Genomic DNA, 6,335 nt, shown 5'->3' with positions numbered 1-6,335 from the left:
TTTGATATATAATTCGATAGAGTTAGACCAAGAAAAGTCTGCAGCGATTCTGATAGCCCACGCAGTGTAAGTTATTTATACATCATCATTTCATTGAAGTTTAAAATAACACTTGCGCTGCGTGGGCTATCAAAATCGCTGCAGACTTTTCTTGGTCTAACTCTACTTAAAATGACACTTGACATAATTTTCATTCTGATCGCAATTTTGATGTTTGACAGCCATTTTCATCAATCTGAGGATAAACACCAAGGTGGTTGGTTGGTTCATAAAACTTTACGGGCCTGATTTAGTTAACACATTCATTGCCATCCAGCCAAACAAGGCGTCCGCGCCGGGCCACAACAATTTCGTCATATAAAGCAGTAGTACCGTCAATAACAGAGCTATGAATACAGGCAAAGTGCCAAAAATATGTACACACGACCTTAATGTACAGGCAATAAAGTACTGTATACATATTTTTGACACTTTGCCTGTATTCATAGCTCTGTTGTTGACTGTACCAGGATCCCGTCTATCGGGTCGTCCGGCCTGGGAACAAAATCTTAAAATACCCGATAGTCGGGTTTTCGGCACTGAATATATGTTAAATTATGCTTTATCCCTTCATACAAATACCGGTATATAGGAGGCCTAGCGGTAAGAGCGTGCGACTTTAAATCTGGAGGTCGCGGGTTCAAACCCCGGCTCGTACCAATGAGTTTTTCGGAACTTATGTATGAAATATCACTTGTCATTTACCAGTCGCTTTTCGGTGAAGGAAAACATCGCGAGGAAACCGGTCTAATCCCGATAAGGCCTAGTTTACCCTCAGGGTTGGAAGGTCAGGTGGCAGTCGCTTTCGTAAAAACTAGTGCCTACGCCAATTCATGGGATAAGTTGCCAAGCGGACCCCAGGCTCCCATGAGCCGTGGCAAAGTACCGGGACAACGCGAGGAAGATGAAGATGATGATTTGATAAAAGCCACAAAACACCTTGTGATCACATAAAAGGCATTGCTGTTGAAAAGCTTAAAACACGCGGTCATGTCATCATGAACCGGTTTATTGCAAGTGCAACCGACAATCGTGGAACAAGTTTGTTAACATGACATTTAAGGAAGTAAAAGAAGGAAGTTTCGCAGTTTAATCGCCAATATTCAGGGTAATGAGAACATAAACATTGGCTATTCGTGCATGTAATTATATTGCTTATGCAAACATATTTGCATTCCATACTGTGGCCAATGTAAAGTGGAGTTCAATAGAAAACAACACATAATGTAAACAAACCAATTAACCTTAATTTTTTCGAAAAATGGCAATTTTTGTGGACAACCATGTATCAACCGTTTATATACTTAAACATTTTATTTGTATAATTTACTAGTTTAAATATATGTTAATTATTACAAAATATGTTAATATTTCAATGAAAACAATAACCGTAAAACTCTTCGGTCGTAAAAGTCAACAATCGTAATGCTAACAAAATCTGTCATATTTATTATATTATTTGTCTTTTCTATTGAACTCCACCTTTACCTGGGCCATTTTATTAAAAGTCGTACGCTACAGTTTTTTTTTGATTTGGAAATTAATTTGTTATCTTTACACAGAATCACGAGCTTTTTCGATCCTAATAGGAAAAAACAGTGTCCCAAGGTTTTTATTGTTTTATTTCCATTCCGTCACCATTTTTCATAGACTTTGTTATGACGGTAACGGAATGGAAGAAACGAAAAATATATAGAAATTTAGGGACATATTATTTCTCCTCTAAGTATCGAAAGAGCTGATTCTAAGTATAATTAACATAAATTTTCTCAAATTTGAAAAAAAAAATGTATCTTATAACTTTAAGTAAAATGACCCACCTATAAGATTTTCTAAAGTAATCTTTACCGAGTCAATGCGAGGAAGAAAAAAAAACTCAAAATAAAATTAGGTCTGAGACAGAAACACTATTAACTCAATATTTTATATTTGAATAATCTCAATAAATACCTAACGATTGTCAACACTTGTTAATGGGTGTATACCATACATCTAATTAAAATTTAAACTAAGAAAATTCGTGACAATTAAAATTTTTAGTAATTTATCATAGAAGACGTTTATTATCATTAATTACAATACCACATACACATATTTATTATATCGCATAACCGATAAAATATTTAATAAAATGCCCAGCTTATCTGAGATAACTTTGCCCATATTTTTTTATTATTTAATTTCTTAAGAAATATTTCTCTGAATTATGTAAGTAATAAGTAGATAAAATCTTTAAGAGTATACAAAAATGAATAGTAAAATTTTACATGGGCAAAGTTGTATAAGTTTTTTTTCAAAGGCGATATTGATTTTAGATATGTGGTATTGTAGTCAAACCGATATTTCATTGTTATGCGGATAAATAAAGACAATACATATCATTTTAAACGTAACAATCTATAAATATGTTATTAACTCTCTATAGCTAAACACTGATCTCTTAATATTACAATGATATTACATATTTAAAAAGTTATTATTTTTTATTTATATACGATAAATTAATCAACTATATTGTTAAAATCACAATTGTCCTAATAATAACATTTAATATTATAATATTGCACAAAATAGACATCGACTGCGATTATACACACGTTTGAGCCGAATTTATTTGATTTACTTTAATGCGTTTTTGCCCATTAGACGATAATCTCACATTTATTAATTATGGTTAAATATGATTTAAAAAAATATGCGAAATTATCTGTCTTACAAGGTCAAACCAATTCACATTTACGATCTATAGTTTTGGAATAAAATGATTACCGTGCAATACCATTATGTTAGTAAAAAAAAAGGAAAAAAAAAAGATATTCAACTATGAACCATAAAAAAAAATCAGCCTAAATACGTCCCACTGCTGGGCACAGTACGGTTACCATCAGTTTGTCAGTGACATAAACGCCGTCGAGAACGTAATTTACTTTCTATACATCTCGCTCGCACTCGCATATTAGTGCAAACGGGACGTATAGAAAGTAAATTACGTTCTCGACGGCGTTTATGTCACTGACAAACTGATGGTAACCGTACTGGCCTCCTCTCATGCGCGAGAGGGCTTGGGCTATAGTCCCCACGCTAGCCCAATGCGGATTGGGGACATCACACCTTTGAATTTCTTCGCAGATGTACCATTATTTTTTCAAACGAGTTTTTGCCAAATATACCTATTGATCATAATTTCTATTTTTTCTATTTTTTAGGGCATTACAAGGTAATTAATTTATTTTAAGAACTCGTAAATACGACATTACTCAAGCTTCAAAATGGCGATCGTTTAAGACTTTAAGTAAAAGCCTAAATTGCATTGAAATCTAAATGCATTTAAGTTTTTATTCAATGTCGATGTCGTCCGGCAGAAGCGTGACCGGTGACATAACGATTACATTCTGATTACATTTGTGATTACATTGGTCAATCAATTGTGTAATAGTAACAACAGTAAATCACCAAACACGACCGAATATTCAGTGAGCTAGTGAATGACAAGCAACAACGAATGCATCAAAAAAAGTGTTTTTAAAATAAATTTATTTATATATAGTGCGCAAAAATATTTATATTCTTTTCTTAGTTTAAAACAACATTTCCAGAAAATATGTTTATTTGAAATGTTCATCAGAAATTAATTTATTGATATGTCCTAAACGTTGTACTAGAAAAGCGTTTTTCTCCTTTTTCGTAAAAAGCAACACTTATGACATTAGAAAAATCACAATGTTTGAGAACATGATCCAAAATTACATTCAATATAACCGTGTATGTGACTAAAATCTGCAATTATTGATGTAAAGATTTTGTTATGACTTTTTCTCCGTTTATTTGTTTTTGTTGGATCGTTTCCCTGAGCTTGATTTTTCTAATGTCATTTGCTATAAAAATTTCTTTAAAACCTGTTGATTATGTATTTCAGTTAAAAATAAAGAGGTAGTATGCTCGGAAGATAAAAATATTTCTTTTAAAATGTTACACCTAGCTATGAAAACATTGTAATGAGCCATCCACGGCGAAGTTTGTTTTTCTATTTTATGTACATTTATAGAATAATTCCTCTCATTTTGACCTTTCTTTAATACTTACAATATTTTTTTACTTTTTACGCCCCTATGCGATATCGGGTTAAAATTAAGCGTTTTCAATATTTAATGCATTCATTCAGAAAATATTGACGTCTATATTAGTCCATCAGAATTTTAAGGACTGAAATAAAATATTACTTATACGTTTTTACTCAACTTTGCCAATAGTTATTCAATTAACTTTGATACCTAATTTTTGCCCGTTATATATAAAAATGTCATAAGGTTTAACTCGAATTAAATAGGTACTTTATAGGAGTTAAACCTTATGTTTTTGCACCCTAAAAACAACAACAATATCACGTTTTTTATTTTCAAGCAGTACCTATCCTTGTCTCATTACACACAAAATTATTTAAAATAAACGGGCAAAGTTGTAAGTATTTTTGTTAATCATCAATATTTTAGGATTATTATTATTTGTAAACGCTTAAATACGCCCTTCTGGATATGCTGAAATAAAACGATGATTACTAGCTAAGCATTCAGCATCACACTAAATTAATACTATAAATACATAGCAAAAATAATTGAAAAGCCTTCGAAGAGAAGTATTGACACCTACGCGAAAATACGACGGTAGAAAATATATAGTTTTAGCTAGTTAGATTTTTATACTTAAATCTGAATCCGATCTTAAACAACGTTTTATTCTTATGTATAAGTTTTATACTTACTTCGGGTTTTTGCTAAACTGTCTCTTTAGTGTCGCTATTTGTACCCACTTTGAGTAGATCTGTGGTTTTTTTTAATTTGCTCTCCGAGAAAAAAACATTTATACAAGACCCGACCATTATTCCTTAAAATTTAACGAAAACAATACCGTCCGTTTTCAATTTAAAATTTTAATTTAGTTTTTTTTTGCATGATATTTTTGTATACAAGGCCAGATTTTAAGTAAGCTTTCTTTTTTTCCAAAGAGCACAAGATATAATTTTCAACTGTTTTAAAAGCTAGCCCTAAGTAAATTGATTTCACAAATACTCGATTTCTTTGCGACATGCAATGCGTACCAACAAGCGTCAAACTAGTCCCAACCAGTTGACGACTGACGCAACACATCGAGTAATAAAAACAATAAAAACGTCACTTTATAACCTACAAAACGACTAAAAATTACATAATTGCTTGATGAAATCCTTCAATGCGTCAGATGGAATTTTTATATACTAGACTATTTTTAATTTATCTTAACAGACATTCTACTGAATTTATCCTATTCTGATTGGCATTAGGATCTAAAATCGGATTTCGAAGCTCAGTAGGACTTAATAAAAAAATATTATAACATACTGTTTTCGAATGCAACTAATGTAGTATGTATAAACATTCAACTGACTATATCTATGACAACATACTACAGTTGCGGTACACAGTCCTAAGTTTTTTTTTTTGCATATACTTTTTTAAGGTATCGCTTGTATAATACTGCCCTCCTAAGCTAAAAAGCCGTATTTGCATTCAATTTGTATGAAAATTGAATGCAAATACGGCTTTTTACCTTAGGAGGGCAGAATACTCGTAGCATAAAGCAGTTGTAGTGTTTTTTAACTCGCTGAGATATCACTACTGACATCTGATCACATTCTTAAGGCAGTATACAAGAATATGGTGTGGTTATAAGTATTATATGTGAATGCCAAGAAAACCACTTTGAATACAATCAATGACACATCATTGCCAGAGTTTTATTGAGAAGTTTAGGTACAACAGTCTATTTCAGTTTTGGACCAAGCAATATTTCTTGAGGCAAGATCTTTAATGATATATTAAAGTATTTTTTCCATACATATAAATGATTTATTATTTATTTATTACTTTATGATAATAGCTAACAAAATGTTTTAGAGTTGCTTCTGTGAGTGCCTGACAAAAATATTAAGGCAAAATCTCCGCAGAGACACTTAAACATTTATAATTCTCAGGACTGTGTATCATCAGGTAATCGGGTACAATTATTCTACGTTTTCTATAAAATCCTTTATATAAATGTATACAATATTTTGAATTTTGATGATTTTTCCATTACCTCAACACCGATGAACTACGGAATGTATAAGCTTTAACATGTAACAACAAGCACTTTAATTCTAACTTTTATTTTTTTACATACACGTATTGTTTAACATGACTTCGTGTTTTATTTTCATATTTAAATTAAATAAAAAATGGCGTCCGACTTCTACGGATTACCTATATATGATTATAACCGCC

This window comes from Cydia splendana, chromosome 27 (assembly GCF_910591565.1).
Source record: "Cydia splendana chromosome 27, ilCydSple1.2, whole genome shotgun sequence".
Classification (NCBI taxonomy): Eukaryota; Metazoa; Arthropoda; class Insecta; order Lepidoptera; family Tortricidae; genus Cydia; species Cydia splendana.
This window is presented reverse-complemented; position numbering follows the sequence as displayed.